Source organism: Spermophilus citellus (assembly GCF_964194105.1).
Source record: "Spermophilus citellus genome assembly, chromosome: 17".
Lineage (NCBI taxonomy): Eukaryota > Metazoa > Chordata > Mammalia > Rodentia > Sciuridae > Spermophilus > Spermophilus citellus.
Window position 1 is genome coordinate 3,398,098 of NC_138199.1, and position 23,211 is coordinate 3,421,308.

The window sequence follows — 23,211 nt, forward strand, 5'->3', positions numbered from 1 at the left end:
CACTGACCTAGGTGGGTGTTGGTACTGTGCAGAGACAGGGAGTGTGGAGGAAGAGCCTGTCTGGTGGAGAAGATGATTTCAGGGCTGGACAGTGGAACCAAAAAAGTGCCAGCACTGCCTGCGCTTTGAAGGCTTTCAGAATGGGGCAGACCAACTCCTTGGTCAAAATCATTTAATGTTCTCTGGGCCTCAGTTTACCCACATTTTATATAAAAGAATGAATAGTCCTTCCCACATCCTTCTCAATACCAACAGGCTGTGGTCTATGTCTCTGAAGACCTTCCATTCCTAGATAAGGGCAGCATTCCAGCTGACAGCTGTCTGGTTTCTGGCAATATCTTTTCACTTTGTTAAGGTTGGGTTGGATTGATGATGAGATGTTGATGATGGATCAGCATGTTCTTTCCACACAGTTTATTGTCTGACTGTTCAGGAGCCTGCAGAAGAGAAAACAGGCTAGTTTCTCAGAAAATGTGTTTGTTTGGGGCTCAACAGATAAGTCTGAGGCAACCCAGAGAGCAGGAGCAGAACCTTACTCAACCCAGGTCACATCAGAGAGAAATTTTATTTTGGGGCCCTCGGCATTGACACTGTTATGTGGGTAGTTGAACAGATTGAGAGTCCCTGCAAGCAGGTCTTCCATATTGGAAAAGGTAGGTGCACTGCCCAAAGGGGTCAGGCCTACCTGGCCAATGAGTCACAGAGCCAATCCCATTAGAAGATACAAATCTTTCCAAAAGGCTGTGGCCACCAGGAGGGTGGCAGCAAGCTCTTCTGTGTGCTTTGTGTTTAGCACAAGTGTGCATTTATTTGTATGCCACATTACATAACCAACTGGTGGAGATTTAAGAAAATTTTTTTTTTTTTTTTTTTTAAACAAGGCTGGGGGTATAGCTCAGTGGTAGAGTATTTGCTAAAGCATGTGTGAGGCACTGGATTCCGACCCCAGCACCATGGAAGGAAAGGGAAGGAGCATTCTACCACTGAGCTACATCTCCAGCCCTTTTTATTTTTTAATTTGAGTTGAGGGTCATTGAGTTGCTAAGATTGGTTTTAAATTTCTGATTTTTTCTGAGATTGTAGACCTGTACCACCATGCTTGACTTTTTTTTTTTTTAATTTTTTTTTTTTAATTAGGAGAAAATCAGTTTAAAACTTGGAAAGGAGTGGGAAAAATGTTGTCTACCTTAAAAGAAAAACAATCTGTAATACACTGGCTAGTGAATCAAGCTCTTAGAAATTTGAGATTTTTAAAACTGCCCTTTTTGTGAGGCCCATGGAAATACAATTTGGAATTGGTTGGTCTGAGGTTTTCTCCTTCTGGTGGATGATGTGGAAATGCAGTTTGAATGCAGTTGAATGTGAGAGTAGTTACTGGCTGATCTGGCATCTTGGAGCCTTGGGTCATTTCAGAGAGAAAGTTCCAGAAAATCTCATTCCAAGGGCCAACCAAAGCCTTTTATCTTTACAGCTTTTGTTTGCCTCTTCTGCACTTTTCTTATTACCTGATTTAATGAAGGCCAGGTTTGCAAGGCTCTGGGAGAAAAACTGGGTGGGAAAATCATGGAATGGTGACCCCTCATCCCTGCATACCCAGGGGAAAGGCCCAAGTCCTCTGTCATAGGCATTCAGGGCTTATTCTGATTTGGTCTCTCTTCCCTTTCAGCTTTACCTCTTGCTGTCTTTTTCTTTTCACTCTTTCCCCAGCCAAGCTATGTCCTGAGCCACCTATTTTGTTTGGAATGGGCTTTGCCCATGGCTCATCTACATTGTTGGGCTCCTCAAATGCTCTACACAAATGCTGGCCAGCTGCTGTCCCATGCCCTTGTATCATCTGTTTCATTGCTGTGTGTGGTGTCACTTGAGCTCTTGCAGATATAGACTGTGTCTGATGAATCTGCATCCTCCAGCATCATGCCCAGAGCCTGGCAGGACTGGTGCTGGGGAAGGGACTGCTGCATGAATGGCTGCTTGGAGGGCTGTTATTGCCTGGCTTGACCTTGCCACCTTATGGTGGAGGCACAGACTTGCTCAGGGCCACACTGGGTGGCCCATGGGAGAGGAAAAGCTCATATCAGAGTGGATGGTAGGTTGGATGTGGATTTTGATAGTGGGGGAATTCACTGAGATGGGAAACATGGAGGGGAGTCCCAGAAAGAAAGGGACAGCTGCAGGAAGACCTGGGGTCCTTCTCTGGTGGACAGTGTTTGGTTTCTTGGCTCTCACACAGGTGAATACAGAAAGAAACAGGTGGGCTTTGGCTGGTGTTCACTCATGGGCTGCTGTTGACCAAAAAGGCTTTCATGATTTTGTGATTCTGGGATAGATATAAATATAAATATTTATATTTATGTATTTATATATAAATATATATATTTACAATATATAAATATATAATATATATGTATATAAATAGATATACAAATAAAAAATATATATATTGTAAGGATGGATTTTTTTTTAAGATGAAAAACTCATTTGAATAGGCAAGATATTAGGCTTGGTACGCATATCCATAACCTCAGCTCCTTGGGTGGCTGAGACAGGAGGATGGAAAGTTCAAGGCCAGTCTGGACAACTTAATGAGACCCTGTTTCAAAAAAGCAGGGGAGGGGCTGGAGGTGTGGCTCAAGCAGTAGCGCGCTGGCCTGGCATGCGTGCGGCTCGGGTTCGATCCTCAGCACCACATACCAACAAAGATGTTGTGTCCGCCGAGAACTAAAAAATAAATATTAAAAAAATTCTCTTTCTCTCTCTCTCTCTCTCTCTCTCTCTCTCTCTTCTCTTTCACTCTCTCTTTAAAAAAAAAAGTAAAAACAGGGGAGTGGGCTGGGGCTGTAGCTCAGTGGCAGGGCACTTGCCTCTCATGTGTGAGGCACTGGGTTCTCTTCCTAGCACCACATAAAAATAAACAAGTGAAGGCATCTTGTCCATTTACAACTACAAAAAAATTTTTTTAAAAAGAGGAGGGGGAGGCCAGGGTTGTGGCTCAGAGGGCAGAGTGCTTGCTAGCATGCATGAGGCCCTGAGTTCGATCCCCGGCACCACATAAAAATACACAAATAAAATAAATGTATTAAAAAAAAAAAAGAGGAAGGGGGTGCTGGGGTTGTGGCTAAGCGGTAGAGCACTCGCCTAGCGCGTGCAAGGCCCTGGGTTTGATCCTCAGTACCACATAAAAATAAATAAATAAAACAAAGGTCTTGTGTCCAACTAAAAAATACATAAAAAGAGGAGAGGGAAGGGTCTGGGGAGGTAGCTCAGTGGTAGAGCACCCCTGGGTTCAATCTCTAATAACTCAAAAAATTAAGTAAAATGAAAGGATCTTAAAATTTACATTGGAAAATATTACCCTTCACCTTTATGTGTATGTGTGTGTGTATATATATATATACACACACACACACAATATATATATATATATATATATACACACACACACACACACACACACACACACACATTTTGGTTGTAGGTGAACACAATACCTTTATTTTAATGTGGTGCTGAGGATCGCACCCAGTGCCTCATGCATGCTAGGCAAGTGCTCTACCACTGAGTCATAACCCAGCCCCCCCTTGCCCTTCACTTTTGATCTTGTCTGCTCTGTCTCCCTTTCTTCTTAATAATCATCTTTGCAGTTTGAATATCCTTCCAGTGTTTCTTTGCTAATACAAATGCAAATATAAGATAGCTTTTATTTAATAAATAAAATACAGGCTCACCTATATATAGTGCATACACTTCTATGTTTTTTTTTTAATATTTTATCTGTATACTACAGATTTTCTCATCAGTATATGAAGGATCATTGTCATTCTCTTCAATATAGTATCGTGAAGTTGTTTCTTTTTGAAGTTTTTAAAAAGTTAATATAAATAAATAAAGGTGTCCGGGTCATTTTCATCATGCTGTTTCATGACATACCTGCAGTGCATTGTCTTCCCATGTGCAGTCATTTCTCACGTGTGCAGGTGTTCCACAGGGACATTAAAGAGTCAGAGGGAAGACAGTTTGTCATTTTGACAGATTTTCCCCTGCATAGCGGTTGCTCCATGTTGTCCTCTTACCAGCAGTGTAGATGACTGTCTCCCCACAGCCTTGCTAACAGCAGGTGTACTCAAATGTTTGGATTCCTGCTAATCTGACAGGTAAATAGTATCTCAATATAATTTTAATTTGCATTTTCTTAAGTGTGAGCTGATCATGCTGTCATATGTTTAAGGACCATTTATATTTTTTTGTGAACAGCTCTGTTCCCATTTTTCTCTTGGGTTCTCTTTATAATTTTGGAAGGTTGGTTCATTGTATTATGAGTTGTAAATATTCTTTTGGGCTTGAGCCAGAATTCTTTTTGTAACACCTTCCTCCCCATCTCCTTGGGTTTAAATCAGACCATGGCTTTGGGGACAGAGCCTAGTTGGTTCCTATTGGGACAGAACCACAATCTTGGCTTCCTTCCAGAAATTTATGTTAATCAGCTACAGGCTCATTTTGAACATGAACATATGATAGTATAGGCATGCTTGAGTCAGGTCTGGCTGGATTTCATAACCCTGAGAGAAAGAATGTCAGTTTCTAGTTGTGGGACATGATGGTGCATGACTAATTCCAGCCATTGTGGAGGCTGAGGCAGGAGGATCACACATTCAGGATCACAAGTTTGAGGCTAGCCTCAGCAACTTAGTGAGACCCTGTCACAAAGTCAAAAAGATAAAAAAAGACTGGGGCTGTTACTCAGTTGTAGGGCACTCCTATGTTTAATCTCCAATATGTGAAACAAGCAAACTAACTAGTGGCCTGGCACAGTATGGATTATTTCTCCCTGGTGCCGTGTGTTCAGGATACTTTGCTTTATGATGATGGAGATGTAAGCTTCTTTCATTCTGTTTTTTCTTTTTTTTTGTTTAAGTGTTTTATTGTTACATGATTTATGTTTCATGCAATAAAGTTCACCCATTTGAAGCGTGCAAATGGTATTTAGTAGTGTAAATGGTTCAGTGGTTTTAGTATAGAGTTGTGCAACCATTAGCATAATATTATTGTAGAATATTTCATCACCTCAAAAACGAAACCTTTTATCTCGTAAACAGTCATTCTTCCTTCCACTTCTCCCTGTCCCCTGGCAACTGTCAGGCTACTTTGTGTTCCTGTGGATTTGTCTTTTCTGAATGTTCATGTAAGTAGACTCATAATATGTGGCCTTTCAGGTTTGACTACTTCTACTCAGCATCACATTTCAGCATTCATCCATGTTGTAGCAAGTGTCAGGACTTCATTCCTTTCTTAAAGCTAAATAGTAATCCACCATAAGGCTAGACCACTTTTGTTTATTCATTCCTCTGTGGGTAGACAAAGTTGTCTCCACTCTGGCTATTGTGAGTTGTATAGCTGTATATGTACATGGTGAACAAGTCTGTGTGTGGTTGTGCCTTCCTTTCTCTGGGCAGATGAGTAAGCTCCATGTTGACACAGGCATCCACTGTCACCTCCATGGTGGGAAGGGAATGTGGAGAATGGCACCTTGCCTTTTATGTTTGATAGAGAATGACACACCTTACTTCTCTCTCATCTTATTGTCTAGTCCAGTGCCATGACTGACTTCAGAGGGGTTGGGAAAACTGTTGACGGCCCTAAAGGAAGTGAGCTGGAAATTCAAGGTGAAGAGAACTAATACAGGCTGGGGCTGTAGCTCAGTGGTAGAGCACACGCCTCCCATATGTGAGGCCCTGAGTTTGAGCCTCAGCATCACATCAAAATAAATAAATAAAAATAAAGATGCTGTGTCCATCTACCACTAAAAAAAAAAAAAAAAAAAAAAAAAAAAAGAACTAATACTTGGGGCTGGGGTTGTGGCTTGGGTAGGGTCCTCACCTAGCACTGGTGAAGCAAGCACTGGGTTTGATCCTCAGCAGAAAAAATAAATAAATAAATAAAAAGGCATTGTGTCCACCTACCACTAAAATATATATATATGTATACGTATACACACACACACACACACACACACACACACACCCAAAAAGAGAACTAATATTCTAGAAGAGAAGGGACATTTCCAGGCCCAGAATGACTTGTTCTGTGTACACAGGTCACTCTGGAAAAGGTTCATTAGTAAAATTGGGGTTCCAGGACAGGTATTACATGGGTTGACTGACCTTGAAAGCTGCTTGGTGAGAAGACTTTATATCTGCCAAGGTTCATCCTAGGTGAGTATGATGATCTGGGAGCAGAGAAGGGCAGCCACATGGAAGTAATACTATACTGGACTGAGGTTGAGGATTGGGCCATTTTGCATTTTTATTGGAGGCCATGTGACTTATTAGAGCCCAGAACCTCATCCTAGCTCTGTGGTTTGTCTCCTCTCTCTTCACTTATAAAATGCTTCACCAACAGAACTATAGCAAGACTGATGCTGTGAGCCACCTGGGCCATGCTGACCACTCAGAGGATTACAGCTCTAACCTTGGTATATTTCATCAGCCACAGTGGAGCCTTTGGGCACTGCATGACTAGGCCTGGACAGTCTGGTTCTTTTGGCCTGGTTATCTCCTTGGTGGCCGAAGGAGGAGGGGACAGCTGGAGGTGCCGGAGGTGGGGTGGGGTGTTGGTGGCAGCCATGTGGCCAGTGCATATTTCAAGGGCAAGTGAACAGTTCTTCCTCGGTCTCTCAGCACAAGACGTTTCTAAAGGAGAACATTTTCTGGGCATGGGAACAACTGGGCAGATCCCCATGATGTACTCAGTTGTCAGTGCTGGAAATGCACCCCTCAATTATTATTTTCCAAACAAAGCAGGACAATGGCAGTGAAAACACTGATTGAATAAAAGCATTTGGCTAATGGAGATAAAACCAGAAGGAAAATAACAACTTTCATTTCCTTTTGGTTTTTGTGTTTTGACATTTGGCAGCATACTTCTAATCTTTTAAGAATTAAAAAAATTATATGGTATGCAAACTTCTGTTTGTTTATGCTTGTTAAATTTAGTGTGAAGTAGACTAAAAAATTCCTCTCCTGTTCCATGTCAGCTTGCTCTGTTTTGCTTTTCTTGTAAAGCTGTGTGGTCAAGGGACTAGTGGGATGTAAGAGACCAACCAAAAACCTGTGGGGGCACATGGGAACCCCTATAGCAGAAGTGAAAACATTTAGCCTTATTTCCTACAGCTCTTTCTGGTCCTTTATCTTGATGATGCTCACAGGCTGCCATTCCTACTTTATGGATGAGGACACTGAGGTTCATGGAGGTGACTAAAAAAGTGGTGGTGGGCAGACCTGTGATCTTTCCACTGATTTGTTTTTTTAGGGCTATAACAGTGTTGATAGCACATGTCTTACATTTAGTGTGGGCACTTGAAGGGTCCTTGCTTTGGAGTTTTGGTGAAGGTGTGGAGGCTCCAGAGAGCTCAGAGGAGGGAGAGTGAAGTGAGGAGGTAGGGGCTTTGGGCACTGCAGAGTCATTCATTCCTATAGCAGATGTGTGCCAGGCATTGTGCTAGGCCCAGCATGTAGCTGTGAGGAGATAGTCGGGGACACTGTCCCCCAGGAGCCTACAGTTCACAGGTTGTGGAAGGAAGGAGGGAGTGTGGACTGAGAGCCAGAAGTTCAGGCTAGCTCCAAGGCTTCTGACTCTGTCAGCTGGACAGCAGATGGTGGATCCTGAGCCCCCTAGAGGGATAGGAAATGGGTGGATGGGCTGCATAGTAGTCAGGGGTGGTGGGTTCAGTTTCCTTCTGAGACTTGCATGACGCAGAGATGTGTACAAGGGCATCTGAACCGTTCTTGGTGGTCATTAGTAGGAGAATGCATGGTCCTCCGGAGCCTTGCACTACTCTGCACAGGTGCAAAAAGCGGTGCCCCTCTTGCCTTCTGCTTCACTGGCCATGAATGGATCTCCTGTGTCCATCTTGTTCCTGTCCCTTCTTGGCCTTTGCTATCACTCACTCTTTCCTGATTTGTTTCCTTGTCCCAGGTTTTCCATGCTCCCTCCCCTGGCCCTCAACATGATCCACCTGGATAAACATGCTGGCCCCATTTCCCCTCCTGCACCTCTTAGGTGCCAGCTGTCTTCATTCTCCTTGTCTGTTTTGCCAGCACCTCCAGCTACATTTGTCCGAAATAAAACGCTAAATAGTCTGCCTCTTCCCTTCCCCCGAAACCTCTCCACCTTTACTTTCTGTTAAGGGAACTTTTTGTCCTCCTTGCCACTCCCTTCCCTTCACTCCACCCATCCTGACTTTTGGTTGTCAGTGCTCTTTCTCCTACTCTGTGTTTTTGGCTATCTCCTGCTCTTTCTCATTCCTCTGCCACACCCAGATTCAGGCCCCAGTGTCTTCTCTTTCTGTTCTGGCGACTAAGTGTCTTCCTGTCTTCACTCCTCCCTCTGTCCTTTCTCCCCCATTGCTTGATGAGGATTTCAGAAATACCGTTCTGACCACGTCAGTTCCCTGCTCCCAAACAAAACAAAAACCAGCTTTAGTAGCTTTGCCTTCAGCAGTATTTCCCAACATAAGTTTAAGTGGCATGCAATTGAATGTTGTTAGTTTTAATAGTTCTTTTTCTTAAAAATGCCAAGGTACTTTGGCAATTCCTCAAAGAATTACACATCTAGTTAACATTGAATACAGCAATTGCAGTTTATATATACCCAGGATTGCTGAAAACACAATATCCACACAAAAACAGATAAAAAACTGGAAATAACCCAATGGCCATCAACTAAAGAATGGATGAACAAAATGTGATATATCCATGCAATGGAAAATTATTCTGTCATTAAAAGAAATATGGAGTGCTGATACATAATGCTACAGGGATGAACCTTTAAAAGATGATTCCAGAGGCTTGGAATGTAACTCAGCAGAGTGTTTGCCTGGCATATGTGAGGCCTTGAGTTCAATCATTAACACCAATAACAAAAAACAAATAACAAAACATGATACTAAGTGAAAGAAGCTGCACACAGAAGACCATATATTATTTAATTCCATTTATATAAATGAAATATCCAGAATAGGCAAGTCCATAGTTTCAGAAAGTAGACTTGTAGTTGCCAGGGAATCTGGGAGTGGGCAGTGGCTAGTGCCTGCTAAAGTGCATGGGTTTCTATTGGGGATGATGAAAATGTTCTGGAATTAGTAATAATAATCCCAGCGACTTGGGAGGCTGAGGCAGAAGGATAGCAAGTTTGAGCCAATCTGAGCAATTCAGTGAGACCCTGTCTCAAAAAAATAAAAAAAGGGCTGGGAGTAGAGTTCAGTGGTAAAGTGCCCCTGTGTTCATTCCCCAGTACCACAAGGAGAATTAAAAAATAAAAAAGTCATGATGCTTGCACAACATTGTGGATATACTAAAGAGAGGGGAGGGTGTGGAGGGAGAAAGAGAGGGAAAACACTGAATTGTGCACACCTTTATTGAATTTTATGCAGGGTTATGTCTCAATAAAAACAAAAAGATACCTCCTAATATCATAGTAGTGATACCTGATGTCAGATGTTGTCATTCAAATGAGTATTTAAATTTAAAAGCATATTAACTTAAAAATATTCAGCAGACAGTGGTATGGCTTGTAGTAATGATTCACTGACAATGATTCCCAAAGTGTAGGGCATGCAGTAAATGCTTTATCAATGGTAGCTGTTTAATTCTTTGGAGGAGAAGGCAAGAATCTTTTTTTTGTGTGTGTGTGAATTTTTTAGTCCTAGTTGGACACAATACCTTTATTTCACTTATTTATTTTATGTGGTGCTGAGGATTGAACCTAGGGTCTCGCACGGGCCAGGCGAGTACTCTACTGCTGAGCCCCAGCCCAGCCCAGAAGGCAAGAATCTTGAAGGTGAATAGCCAGAGTTGGCAAGTCTACATTTCTTAGCATCTCTGGTGAGGAGGCCCTGGCCATGCAACCTTGGCCTGTATCTTGGTGTGTCTGTCCCATTCTGCTTTCTCTGTGTCACTCCCTGAGGGCTTCTACTCTGCCTCCTCTTTTATTCTTCTCATTCGTCCATAGTATTGCCACAGGTGCACTTGATGGCCCCATGTCTATCCAGGTCTTCTCATGAGCTGCCTGGAGCACCCAGTTTGGAGTCTCTTTTTGTTGTCCTTTGAGGGGTTGCTGTTCCCTACCCAAATTTGGAGTTCACATCTTATGCTTCTGTAAATACCCTGAGCCTGCTGATGTTGCCTTCTTAACACACTTCTTTGAGTGTGTGTAAAGTCATATCTGGTATCATCTTAACTATTGATACATCTTTGTGATGACAAAACAATGTTATAAAATAGGACAGCAAAGATAATTGAAGATAGGATGCAGGGGCTGAGGCTATGGTAGTGGTGGAGCGCTTGCTTACCATGGGTGAGGCACTGAGTTCCATCCTCAGCACCATGTTAAAAAATAAAAAGCGAAAAAAACCCAAATAAACAAAAAATAAAGGTTAAAAATCTATTTTAAAAAGATGCAGTGCAGAGCCTTGTGGAGTGATGTAATCCCCCCAGTGACTAGGGTGTAGCTCAGTGGTAGAGCACTTTTGGGCTCAATTCCTAATACCAGAAGAAAAAGATAACAGTATAGAGAGCATTTTGTCCTCTGTGAATGAGCAGTTCTCCTCTTAGGAACATACTCCTAGAAAACCTTGTTACAGGTATCCCAGGAGACACACCTATATATTACAGAGGTATTTGTGATTGCAAAAATCTGTAGGTAATGGAGATGTCATCCATAGGAGCAGGAGAGGCACATCATTAAATAGTAACATAGTCATATTCTACAGCGTGAAAGTGGATGAGCTGCAGCTTCTATATGGAGCAATAGGGAAGAAACACAAGAAAGTGGCGGAAGACCATATGATGTTTAGGTTTATAATGTTTGTGATCGAGTTATTCTTTTCTTTTCTTTCTTTGGTACTGGGGATTGAGCCCAGGGGTGCCTACATCCCCAGCCCTTTTTGTTTTGACACAGGGTCTTGCTAAGTTACTTAAGGCCTCAGTAAGTTGCCGAGGCTGACTTTGAACTTGTGATAGTCCTGCCTCAGCCTCCCGAGTTGCTGGAATTACAGGAGTGTGCCACCACTCCCAGCTTTTTTTTTTCCTTAAAAGCAAAGGACTAACTGGGCATGGTTGCGCATGCCTCTAGTTCCGGCTATTCAGGAGGCTGAGACAGGAGCCATCTTGGGCAACATAGCTAGACTCCCACCTCAAAATAATAAAAATAATAAGTAAATAGCAAGAGTGAAAACCTAGAACTCAGACTGTTTGCTCTCTGCCCCGCAGAGGAGGTGAGGAGAGAAGGGGGCCCCATGTGAACGCTGGTGGGTATTCTAGATCTTGAGGGGTTGTGGGCTCTTTTCATTTGTGCTTCATATGTGGCTTGCACATATTCTCTCTCTCTCCCTCTCTTTTTCAGTGTTGGGGATTAAGTACTCCCACTGAGCTACATCCCCAGCCCCACCACCTCTCTTTTAATTTTTTTTTTTTTAAAGAGAGAGAGAGAGATAGAGAGAATTTTAATATTTATTTTTTAGTTCTCGGCGGACACAACATCTTTGTTTTATGTGGTGCTGAGGATCGAACCCGGGCTGCACGCTTGCCAGGCGAGCGCGCTACTGCTTGAGCCACATCCCCAGCCCCTCTTTTAAAAATTTTGAGACAGGGTCTTGATCTCCTGCTCCAGCCTCCTGAGAAGCTGGGATTATAGGCGTGTGACATTGTGCCTGGCTACACATATGCTCTTAAATTACCCAATAGTACCTAGTAAAACATTTAAGCAAACAGAAGAGCAACAAGAAAACATTAGGGCTGACTCCCGCCTTTTCTGGGGCCAACTCTGACGTTTAAGACTTAGGAAGGAACATTTCCTCCCAATGTAGCCAGTCAGTGTTGCAGAGTAAATAAAACACTGGGAATGTCTCCAGCAGCAGAGGAATGAGGGAAGTAATATTTTTATCCTGTACCAAAAAAGGAAGTTTACCTTGTAGCATAAAAAGGACCATTTTTTTTCTTTTTTTCTTTTTATTCTGAGTGACAAGAACCGTTTCAAAGGAGCAATGCAGACTTCTTAGGTCACTGAATTTGATGTGACTGATCTAGTAGAAGACATTATAGCCAAAGGGACATAATTTATTGAAGAATGGAAGCTTAGAGAAATACATTTTCAAGAACCATTTTGGACTACATATAGCCTCTGTATGGTGGTGTCTCAGACTCTTCCTAACTGAGACCACAGTATTGCCAGTCTATAGACCTTACGTATTTTGAGGGAGAGCCTTCTTTGAAGAATGTCACAGCCCCTTCACCTTTGCAGCTGCCCTGGAAGGAGCTGGGAATGCCAGGTTCTGATCCTGGTCTGGCACTAATCAGCCCTGGGCCTTGTTGTCTGTACATGGTGAGTTCTGAGGCCCAGCCCACTGCAGGAGGTTTGCTTCTGTTTTCTGGACTTGGTGAGCTAGCTGGGGAAAGAATCTCCTGTGGCTTGTTGAACAGACCAGGAAAACTTTATGCTTCCCTGACGTCTTCTGGCTCCAAACATCTAGATAAGAGGGGCCTTTTCAGGCTTGAAGATTTAGCAAGGAAAAATTTGTTGTTTTTGCGACTTTTTTTTTTTCTTTTTTTTGGGTACTGGGCATTGAATCCTGGGGCACAGGGTCTCACTAACGTGCTGAGACTGGCCTCAATCTTCTGATCTCCTGACTTAGCTGCTTGAATTGCTGGGATTACAGATGTGCTCCATTCTATCTGGCTCTTACAGTTTTCATTGCCGGATTTATTTAAAGCCAGAAAGAATAAGTATAGGATTTGGACTGGGGATATTGTTCAGTGGTAGCCTGTTTTCCTAGTATATGCCCTGGATTCAATTTCCAGTACTGGAAACAAGCAAACAAAAACTAAAAATTAAAAAAAAAAACCTAAAAAAGAAAAAAGAATAAGGGTTAAGAGGGTGAGACCAAAAGCCACAGAGGTGGGATCAGATCCTGGTCTACCATTTGCTGGCAGTGCAGCCTTGGGCCAGTTGCTTAACCTTTCTGTTAATTTCCTTTTCTGTAAAATGCAGATAAGAATAACTTCCTGTAGAATTGTTATGAAGAGCCAAAGAGTAAACACCTGTGAAGTGCATAGTAAGGGTTTAGTAAGAATTTGCTTGCTGCTGCTTTTTTTTTTTTTTTGTACTATGTATTGAACCCAGGATGCTTTACCACTGAGCCATATCCCCAGCCCTTTTTTTATGCTTTATTTTGTGACAGGTCTCTCTATGTTGCTGAGGCTGGCTTAGAACTCATGATCCTCCTGTTTTAGCCTTCCAAGCCACTAGGATTATAGGTGTGTGCTGCCACAGCCAGAGAATTTGCTATTTCTACTTGGAGAACCCCTTCTATTTTCTAGTACTCTTCTAGTTCTGATCTCTTACTAATATCAGAGAGCTAGCACAGTTGAGACTTTGGGAATGCCAGCTGCAGAGAAGACCAGGCGGGACCACTGAGGGTGGTTAGCAGGTTGCGTGCATGTCTGGAAGGAGAGACTCGCATGGTAAATCTACTGTGCTGCCAGGCCAGTTCCACCTTGCTTCTTGTCAGGGAGAAGTCTCTGTGGGCTTCAAGTCCTGCCAAATTGGCCTCAGGGACCTGCTGAGAAGCATCCCTATAGACATATGTACCTGGACAGGCCAGGGAAGAGGAAGCAGATATTTGGATGCCTATAATTTGTCAGTCCCACAGCAGCTGGCACAGCAGCTGATGTTCATTGCTTCTGCTTTCCAGATGTAGAGATAGAAGCTCAGAAGAGTGCATCCTCTAGCCTCAGGCCACACAGCTGGAAAGGCATGATGCTGGTCCCTGTAGTGGGAGGAAAGACTACCCATTTGAGCCCTTGGATGCTGTCCAGGCCAGCTGGTGTTGCTTCCGAGTGCAGGCTGGGAAGGGCAGTGGGTGGCTGCTCCTTGGTGCCCCAGCCTTGTTGGGAGCAGGCTTCAACAGCTGTTCATTTTGTAGTCAGCACTTATTAAGTACCAGGTGTGACCATGCCTGTTTCCTGGTGGTGTATTACTGGGCAGGCATTATAGCAGCTATTTTCTTACTTGAGAGAGAGAGAGACCAAAGGAAAGCAGAACTAGGAGAATAGCATCAAGGTGTACCTGAGTGGGTGGGATAATGCATTTTTTTTAATCTTTGGCTAATGTATCATTCATATGGTAGGTGCTTATTGAGCACTTACTGTGTGCCAGATGCTGTTCTAGGCATTGGAGAGACAGTGGTAAAGAGGCAGGTAGGGCTCTGCCCTCATGAAGGCAGGTAGAGCCAGAGTGACATGAACAGATAAATAGGCACATAAGCAAGAAAATGTCAGATAGAGGAGGGGCTCTGCTGAAAATGTGAACTGGTGAATTGACTGCCTCTGAGGAGGCAGTGTTTAAGCTGACATCTGAGTGACAAGGAGCCAGGCTGTGACAGTCACAGGAAGGACAAGGACTGGCAGAAGAAAAAGGAGGTGCGGTAGAACTCAAGACAAACCTGTCTGGCAGGCAGGTTTCTTTGGAGTGACAGCAGCATATTGTTCCAATAATAAGAAAAGTGACTGGAGCAGGGTGACTGGATCACCCTGTGATCCCAGCAATTTGGGAGGCAGAGGCAGGAGAATCACAAGTTTGATACCAGCCTCAACAATTTAGCAAGGCCCTAAGCAACTTAGCAAGATCCTGTTTCAAAATAAAAAGGGCTTGGGATGTGGTTCAGTGGTAAAGCACCCCTGGGTTTAATCCTCAGTACCAAAAAAAAAAAAAAAAAAAGTAAAGTGACTGGAAAAGAGAGTATAGCACACAGGTGGCACAGAAAGAGTTAACTTGCAGGACCGGCCCTTCCTCAGGGAACTCCAGGGGCCCAAAGTTAGGATGGTTTGGCTCATTTGAGCATATCTGAGATGAGCCTGTACTTTTGATCTCTGAGGTTCTGGCTCATCCCTCCGGCCCCAGTGATGGTGAGATGAGTTGGGAACCAAGGTCAGCTTGTGAGACTCGTGGACATTAGCCATCATTACCAGAAGTCTGAGGAAGTAGCTCCCTTTGCTGCCTGCAGAAATCTACCTGGCTCCTTCTGGCTTCTCCACAGCTGCTGTGGGGAATCCAAGCCCCTCCCAGAAGTACTGGTTGCAGGGTAGAGGTGAGCTGACCATTCACTTTTCTTGAGCTGTGGTCTTGTGCGCACAGGGTGAAAACACCTGCTCCTTGGCAGATTCCTTCTTGGCTCGAATCCTGTGCTCCCTCTGAGAAGAGTGAAGTCACAGTGGTGTTGGAAACCCAGAGACAGTGGACGCCTGGCTGAGGGCCCTGTGGCTCACCCCTGTGTACTTCCACATTCTCTGGCTTCTGGAGATGGTGACAGCCCAGCACTTAGCACTACCACAACCACTAGCCAGGTCTAAATTAAGCACAAAATCATGGGAACTTGAAAATTTCCCATGCAGCTTGTCACTTTTTTTCAAACATCTCAGGCTGGAAAGTTGTACTGCCTAGCAGTGGTAATCCATAGCATGGCCTGCTTTGGGGAGGGGACCCAGTCTCTGGGTGTGTGTGTCCCCATTGTCTTTCATCAGTGATGTTTCCAGTGGCAGAGTCACTGTGTGTTAAAAACGGAAATCTCTTTGGGGGTCGCATGCTGCTTTCCTGGGAGAGGAGAGGAATTCTGAGGGCTGCTCTTCACACTTCCAAAGCCCAAAGGGAAGCCCTCCTTTGCCCTCCCATGGAGCCCCATAGGCCTACAGAAACATCTGTCTGATTGGCTTGTGGCCTGAGTTTTAGTCCCTTAGACTGTGACCTGTGGCTGAGCTCCCCATGACACCATGGAGATGGCAGGGAACAGGGCCACTGGTCAGAACCATGGCTTTTGGAACTGAAAGGTTTGGGAAGAACATCTGGTTTACCTCTGTCATTTTAGAAGCAAGGACCCTGGTCACTGGCTTCCTTGATGCTGCAGAGCAGTTACAGCATTGCATCTTGGTCCGCATGTTTCCCTGTTTCTCCTAAATCTGGTCTCTTTGTACCACTGCACATCATTTTCTTTTTTGCATGATTTATTCTCCCCTCCCAGTGCTGGGGAGAACAGGGTGTCCTTCATGCTAGACAAGCACTCTGCCAGTAAGCTTCACCCCTAGCACCTTTTTCATGATTTTAAAAGAATACTGTCCTTGATTTGGTCATTTGCAAAACTATTGAATAAGGGTGAACGGTCGAAGGGAGGTAGAGGAATATTAAAAGTTTGCTTGTTTTCCTTGAATGTCTGCCTTAGGTGTCCCCTTTGTGCAGTTGTCAGGGTGTTTGATCCTCGACTCAGGAGGTTGCAGCTCATCATGCCCCATTCCCTGGGTCAGCAGCAACAACCAGAACCAGGTCTCTTGACCCTGCCCTTGCTTCACACAGTGTTTAAAAATAACCACATTTCGTGCCTGTAATCACAGTAGCTCGGGAGGCTGAGACAGGAGGATCGTGAGTTCAAAGCCATCCTCAGCAATGTCAAGGCGCTAAGCAACTAAGTGAGACCCTGTCTCTAAATAAAATACAAAATAGGGCTAGGGATGTGGCTCAGTAGTTGAGTGCCCCAAGTTCAGGCCTTAGTACCAAAACAAACAAACAAACAAACAAACAAAAAACCCTCCAGAAAAACAAAAAAACAAAAAAACCCCACATTTCACCACTAATATAGTCTGTATTCATGGGTGGCCCTTCCCAGAGACAAAACAGTTGGTAAAGAACAGTGAAATTCTTTGACATGTTTTTTGGCACTTGATTGCTGCTTTTAGGAAAAGTAAAATCACTTAAAGTTTCAGGAGGCCATATGATATATACTTGAGCTCTCTTGTGCTTGTTGGAATGACTGACGGATCTTGGGAGAAGCTGCCCAGGTGGCTTCTTGTTAGAAGGCCTCCTACTTACCTGAAAGGTGATGTTGATTAGCATGGGGCTTGGCTGTCCCTACACAGTCAGCCCTTTACATCTCCACCTTGATATAGGTGGACTTATACTCCCTAGGATCTTTCTCTTACTTGGACAAAGGTTCTGGGGCGAGAGAAATGAGTATGGGCAGTTTAACTTTACCTGGCCTACCATATAGAAGGCAAAGTCAAAAGTTTGTTTTCCCTCAAAAATTTTTAAATATATGAATGCAAAGGTTTTTTTTTTTGTTCCAATTAGTTATATATGACAGTAGAATGCATTTTTGACATATCATACAAAAATGCAGTATAACTTCTTATTCTTCTGGTTGCTCATGAGGTAGAATCACATTGGTTATGTAGTCATATATGTATATAGATTGATAAAGTCTGATTCATTCTACTATCCTTCCTACTCCACACCCCCTTCCCTCCCTTCTCTTCATTGCCCTCTACCTAATCCATTCCCTACCTAATATCATTCCCTAGCACACATACCCCCTTATTGTGAATTGACATCTGCATATCAGAGAAAATATTTGGCCTTTGGTTTTTTAGGATTGACTTATTTCACTTAGCAGTAAATGCCATCATTTCATTCTTCTTTAAGGCTGAGTAATATTCCATTTTGTATATATGTCACATTTTTTTTCTTCATTCACCTGTTGAAGGGCACCTAGGTTGCTTCCATAGTTTAGCTTTTGTGAGTTGAGCTGTCATAAATATTGATGTTGTTGTGTCACTATAGTGTGCTGGTTTTAAGTCCTTTGGGTATAAACCAAGGAGTGGGATAGCTGGGGCAAATGGTATGGTTCCATTCCAATTTTCGGATACTAATATAAAGTTTGGCTTTGGTTTCTCTAAATCAACAAGAAGCCATTGGAATGGAGATGCTCAGGTTCCATTAGTGAAGAAGGTGTTGCATTTGGGCTGAAGCTCATCGTTTTTCCTGGTGAGGGAAATAAAGGAATTTCTCCCTGCTTCTACATGAGCCACAGTTCTTAGGCTTTAAGTTAATGCTAACGTGGCTGAAGCAGAACCATAATAGTCCTTTCTCTTTAGGCTGAAATGATTACTGTTGAAAAGAATGTGGTACTGTCCATATTGTCCTGACTGGGCTGTTGTCTTCTGGAGGGTCTGTCATGTGAGCTGCTGTCTCAGCTACCCCTGACTGGGCCTCCTTGTAAAGGGCCTTGTACCCTTTTCCCCAGGAAGAAGATGGAAGTGTTTGCTTTCTCATAGATGGCACATTAAGGGAAACAGAGCCAGTTAATCAAGGATTGCAGAGTGTCACCCACATTTCCGGTTCCTGTGCATCACACCCCGGACCCCTGGCCCCGCTTCAGTGTGCCTAAAATCATCCAGGGAGCTTGTTAAGGATGCAGCATCCTCCTGGTTCTACCTCTTTTCTATTTCTGGATTTTCAAACAGTCTCCTAGGGGGTTCTGATAAATATGGGCTGTGGACTATACAGGTGTGACACTGGGGAAACATGGACATGTCCATTCTCAAGCTCTCTCTGTCATCTGCTTTTAGAAGGATGAAGTATGTGTGAAGTCATAGGAGCTGCCATCTGATGTGGGATGTTCAGTCAATCCACTCAATCATATGTATTGATTGGGACTGATTTGCTACAGTCACTGTTGAGTCCTGTGACTGTTAGGTTTAGGGAGAGGGTATTGAGGGACAGATGTTGCTATTTCTTCACAGCAGGGCTTTATCCTTGATAATGGAACTGAAAAGTAACTGCCCATAATTTCCTTAGGAAGCACAGGTGAAGTCACCATGTTTTGACAGTGTCCTACCTGGGTGACTCAGAACCAAGAAGAATTTGTCCCTCATGATCAGGAGTACCAGATTTGAAAGGAATTTCCCTATTCAACTCTACATGTCCTTGGAGCACATTTTTATAGACTTCTTGCCTCCAGGGGCATGTCAGCCTTGGGTTGTTATTCCCCTATTAGTTGTTTAATTCAGTTACTTTATGGTTCCCATCATACATTGCTCTCATGAAAAAGTAGATGATCCCAGACTTTGGGGATGCTTCATCACTGGGGAGTGCTGAGAATCTCTGGGAATACACAGCCCTCTATGTCAGTCTGCGGCAGGGGAGCCTGGCATTGTCTTTACACTTCTGCTTGAGGCCCACTGGGAGCTGAAGGAACAACTATACTCTCTTTGGCTGTTGCTGGCTTTCCTCCTCTTGTCCTCTCAAGCACTTGTTGCATAGGACATGCAGTTGCAAGTGACAAAAACCCCACTGAAAGTTACAAATGACTTCTCAGTTACATGAGAAGGGAGGAATGGCTTCAGATATAGATGAACCTAGAGGTACAAATGATGCGATGTTTTTCACCCTTTCTTTCACCCACTTCTTGCTTTCTCCTGTACTTATTTCAGTTTTAGGTAACCTCTGACCCTGGCCTTTTGGTGGCTTCCAGCTTAGCAACCTCTTGGCTTCCCATTTGTCTCAGGTCCATCTGGATTGTCAATATACCACCAGGCTGGGGGACTTTGGTGCTTTAATTGACCAGAGCCTCCTTCTGGCCAATCCCTGAGAATGACTGAGGCACCCTTTCCAAGACAATTGGAGATGGTTGTTGCACAGGTAAAACCAGTAGATTCCATTTCCAGGATGAAAATTAAATATTTGGCTTAGAAGAAGGCTTTTAGTTCTGGAGACAAAATGTAGAGAAATGAGTGTTTCTTTCCATACCGAAAATATTGTGGCTTTTGATGGTGGAGTCCTTAAAACTCTCAAGGACTTCCAAAAAGGCTAACAAATAATTCTTTTTGTTTGTTTATGGTGCTAGGAATTAAATTCAGGGCCACCCAATACACCAGGCAAACGCTCTGCCAGCTCTGGGCCAGATTCTAACTTATCTCCCCCTGCAACATCCCTAGGCCAGCTAGGATGTTCAGTTTCTTTGCTTTTGGTTGGAATTTTATTGACTCACAGTGATTAAGAGTGGCTATCTCAGCCTGGTATGGTGGCACACACCTGTAATCCCAGCTACTTGGAAGTCATAGGCAGGAGGATCACAAGTTTGAGGCTAGCCTGGGCAACTGAATGAGGCCTTGTCTCAAAATAAAAAAATAAACAGGACTGGGAATATAGTGCAATATTAGAGTGCCCCTGAATTCAGTCCTTGGTACCATAAATAAATGTATGTATGTATAACAGAATTGTACAAATTCACACAATGACTTTGTCCTTTTACTTATCAGTATGTAATTTGTAAAAAGTCCTCCTACCTTTCAGTGGGGGAGTTTTCTTTGATGTGAATTTTTAACAAAGTTTATTTTTCTCTTGTTTTCACAACTCCTCCTTGTCCCGCTGTCTTCCCCATATCTGGCCTGGAGTCCTGAAGATGTGGTTCACATTTGTGAACTGGTCATAATTCCTAGGTTTAAACCAAGTAAGGAGCCCAGGAGGTAACAAATTCCTGTTCTAGTGGCTTTTGCATGTGCTCAGCAGGCTGGTAATGGAAGAACTGGCAAACTGGGAAGGAAAGTTTGGAAAGTAGAGCAAGCAAACTATTGAGAAGAGAGAACAAAACCAAAAACTCAGGTTTTGGAATGATAGGATATGTCCTTGGGAGGTAGAGGAACACGTGTTGGAGGGTGGGAGCTTGCTTTTGGGAAGGTGTCTTGGCAGATATTTGCTGAAGAAGAACCACTAAGTATTTACAATCCAGTCCTGGGGTTGAAGAGGAGAAGTTTGAAATGGGAAAATTAGAGTCTGGGGTGTACATGGCTCAGTTTGCCAAGGTCATGGAGGTTCAGGTGTTCTGTGCCTGTGGTCATTGCCAAGGTCCTGCAGCTTGGTTTAGATCACCCTAAGTTGGAATTGGAAGTTTCAGTTTGCAGCATCTTGCTTGGATAAAGGTGCATAGCCCTGTTGACCTGGAAACACGGTCCCTGAGGCACCTCTGGTGTCTTTTCAATTAGTGGGCATTTCTTATCCCCAGATCTCTCCCTTCTTAGCATCTGCTAATTCTGAAGGCTGCTCTTTCTATAAGCTTTAAGAAGATAGCAGAAAGTTATGTCAATTATATGGTCTTTATTTTTCAGACTGCAGTGCATATTTTATTAGCTTTTTCCTTAGGAAGCTTGAATATTTCAGAGACCACCAACAAGTGTCTGTGCAATTTGAGCCTGTTAAAGAAAGACCCCCACCTTGGTCAACAGACCTGACATCTGAATTGTTCAGCTTTCCTTCCCTGGTCAGTGTCAAAGAAACAGAGGCACTCTGGCTCTTGCTCACAGGAGTCACTGTCTTTTCTTTGTCACAGGTTTACTAGGCCCAGTGGAAGCCCTGATGGGGCTTCACAGTTTACCCCAGTGTGCTGGAGGATGCTGGGCCCAGCTGTTAAGACTTCTGCCACGTGGCACTCTGTAAGATGGTGGGACTAGAGGAGGTAGCAGAACCCAGGGTATGTTTCTCCCTTGGGGAAGTATTCTTTTTTCCTAAGATATTCTCAACCATTCAAGGTCTTTTTACCAACATTATTTGCTCTAGTGCTTAATTGAATTATGGAGAGAGGTGTTGAGGCCTCTGCAAGGGAGAATCCCAGCTCGGCCCACTTCTCTTGGAGTGGAGGCAGTCATCCTGCCCAGCTGAGAAGTGTTAGGGTTCCTTGCATATAGTAGGGCCCCTATAAGTGCATCTGAACATTACTACTGATTTTGACACATAGCTATCACCCCTCCTCCCACCCCTTTTGTTTGATATTGGGGACTGAACCTAGGGGCAGGGACATTTTACCACTGAGCTACATTCCCAGTCCTTTTAATTTTTATTTTGAGACAGGATCTTGTTAAGTTGCTGAGGCTGGCTTCAAACTAGCCATCCTCCTGCCTCAGCCTCTCTAGTTGCTGGAATTACAGGTATGTGTTACCGTACTCATCAACACAATATGTACTCTGTAAGCTGGGAGATACTCACTATAAATCAGAGTGTTCTTTTTCCCTTTGTCAGACCCGTCCCATTTCTGCCAGCAGTATATGTTGCCCTATGAATGAAAAGCCTACTTAAAGTAAATAGGCAGGTCACTATGAAAAAAATATTTTTATCTCTGGTCCTCTGATAGGCTTTGGAGGATTCACAAGAGCTGGCCAAGTGGGCAGAGAGGCAGAACATGCCTGCCTTCAGCCAAAGTCAGTTCTGTGGCCATAGACAGAGGCAGAGACAGAATCAGAGACAGAATCCTGAGCGGACTTGAGGTCATGAGATGGTGGATGAAACTTTGTGAGCTGTCCCTTTCTTGTGTGGTGATATGAAAAGTGGCCATTATATTTCCTGTGCCATCCTTTTGTTTACTTGTTTATTTTGATAGGTTTATTGCCCATCTGAGCTTTAGATGAGGAAACTGAGACTGTCTTTGTTTCTCTAGTAGAAATAGCACAGCAGCATGGTGGAGAAGAAAGGCCATTTCAAAAGGAGGTGGCAGGTCCTGGACTACACAGGGGATATATCTAGAGAAGGATGCTGGCCCAGCTGGGTGACTTTTTCTGCCAGACAGTTGACAGTGATTTTCTTTTCTTTCTTTTTTTTTTTTTTTGTTATAGAAACAGATTATTTATGAGACAGTAGTTTTCACAAGCTTGATAAGCAAGACAGAGATCCTGGCCTGAAGGAACCCAAATGGCCAAGCAAATGGTAGTGATGGTTGGAGCCCCTCACTTTCTGTTTAGTCTCCAGCTGTTCTGCTTAATCTGTGGCCATCTCTGAAGTCTTCTGGGCCTTAGAATCCTCATTTTATAGATGAGGAACCTTTATTCTCTGCAGGATTATGGCCTTCTTGAGGATAAGGACACTTTCTAATCTCTAATATTATTTATTCAACAGTGTTATTTCGTGTTGGGCACAGTGCTTGCTAGGTGCTGGGTACTCACTGTGAACAAGGCAGATGGGGGTCACCAAACTTGAGGACCAGAGCCTTGTGTCGGAGATGTGGACCCCGCTTTAACTCCGTAAGTGTTTCTCATCTGGAGGAAGAGGGGATGGATGTGTTTGGAGTTCATGAATGCATATCTCTGGGCCTCAGTTTTCTCCTCTATTGAGTTGAGGGGGTTGGGCTCCAACTAAGAAGTTTTAAGGCTGTGTTAGCTGGGTCAGATGCCTAGGGTCTTGAAAGCGGCGGAGGGAAAGTTGGTTGTCATCCTTGCTCTAGAAGACCAGAGAGAACCCTCATTAGTTCTCGAGCAGGAAAGGTCAGAAAAGAAGGCTCTTGAGGAGATTCCCCTAGGTAGAAAGAAAGCCAGGGGACCAAGGCCAAATGTTCAGCAGTTTTAGAGGTAC

General features: G+C 43.7%; 1 protein-coding gene across 9 annotated transcripts in view; it reads left to right on the plus strand.

The window, feature by feature from the left end:
- The window catches only part of EPN2 (epsin 2), a 175,099-nt gene that overhangs the window by 101,009 nt on the left and 50,879 nt on the right, over positions 1 to 23,211 (plus strand). For 7 of the 9 annotated variants that reach the window (XM_081272031.1, XM_081272030.1, XM_081272029.1 and 4 more), the window contains one exon: positions 22,759 to 22,883. The exons of 1 other annotated variant lie outside the window; for it this stretch is intronic. The gene's annotated coding sequence lies outside the window, so the exon portion shown is untranslated. Of the gene's footprint in view, positions 1 to 21,202; positions 21,344 to 22,758; positions 22,884 to 23,211 lie in introns of those variants that run through there. One more of the 9 variants, XM_081272032.1, reaches the window with a different exon arrangement.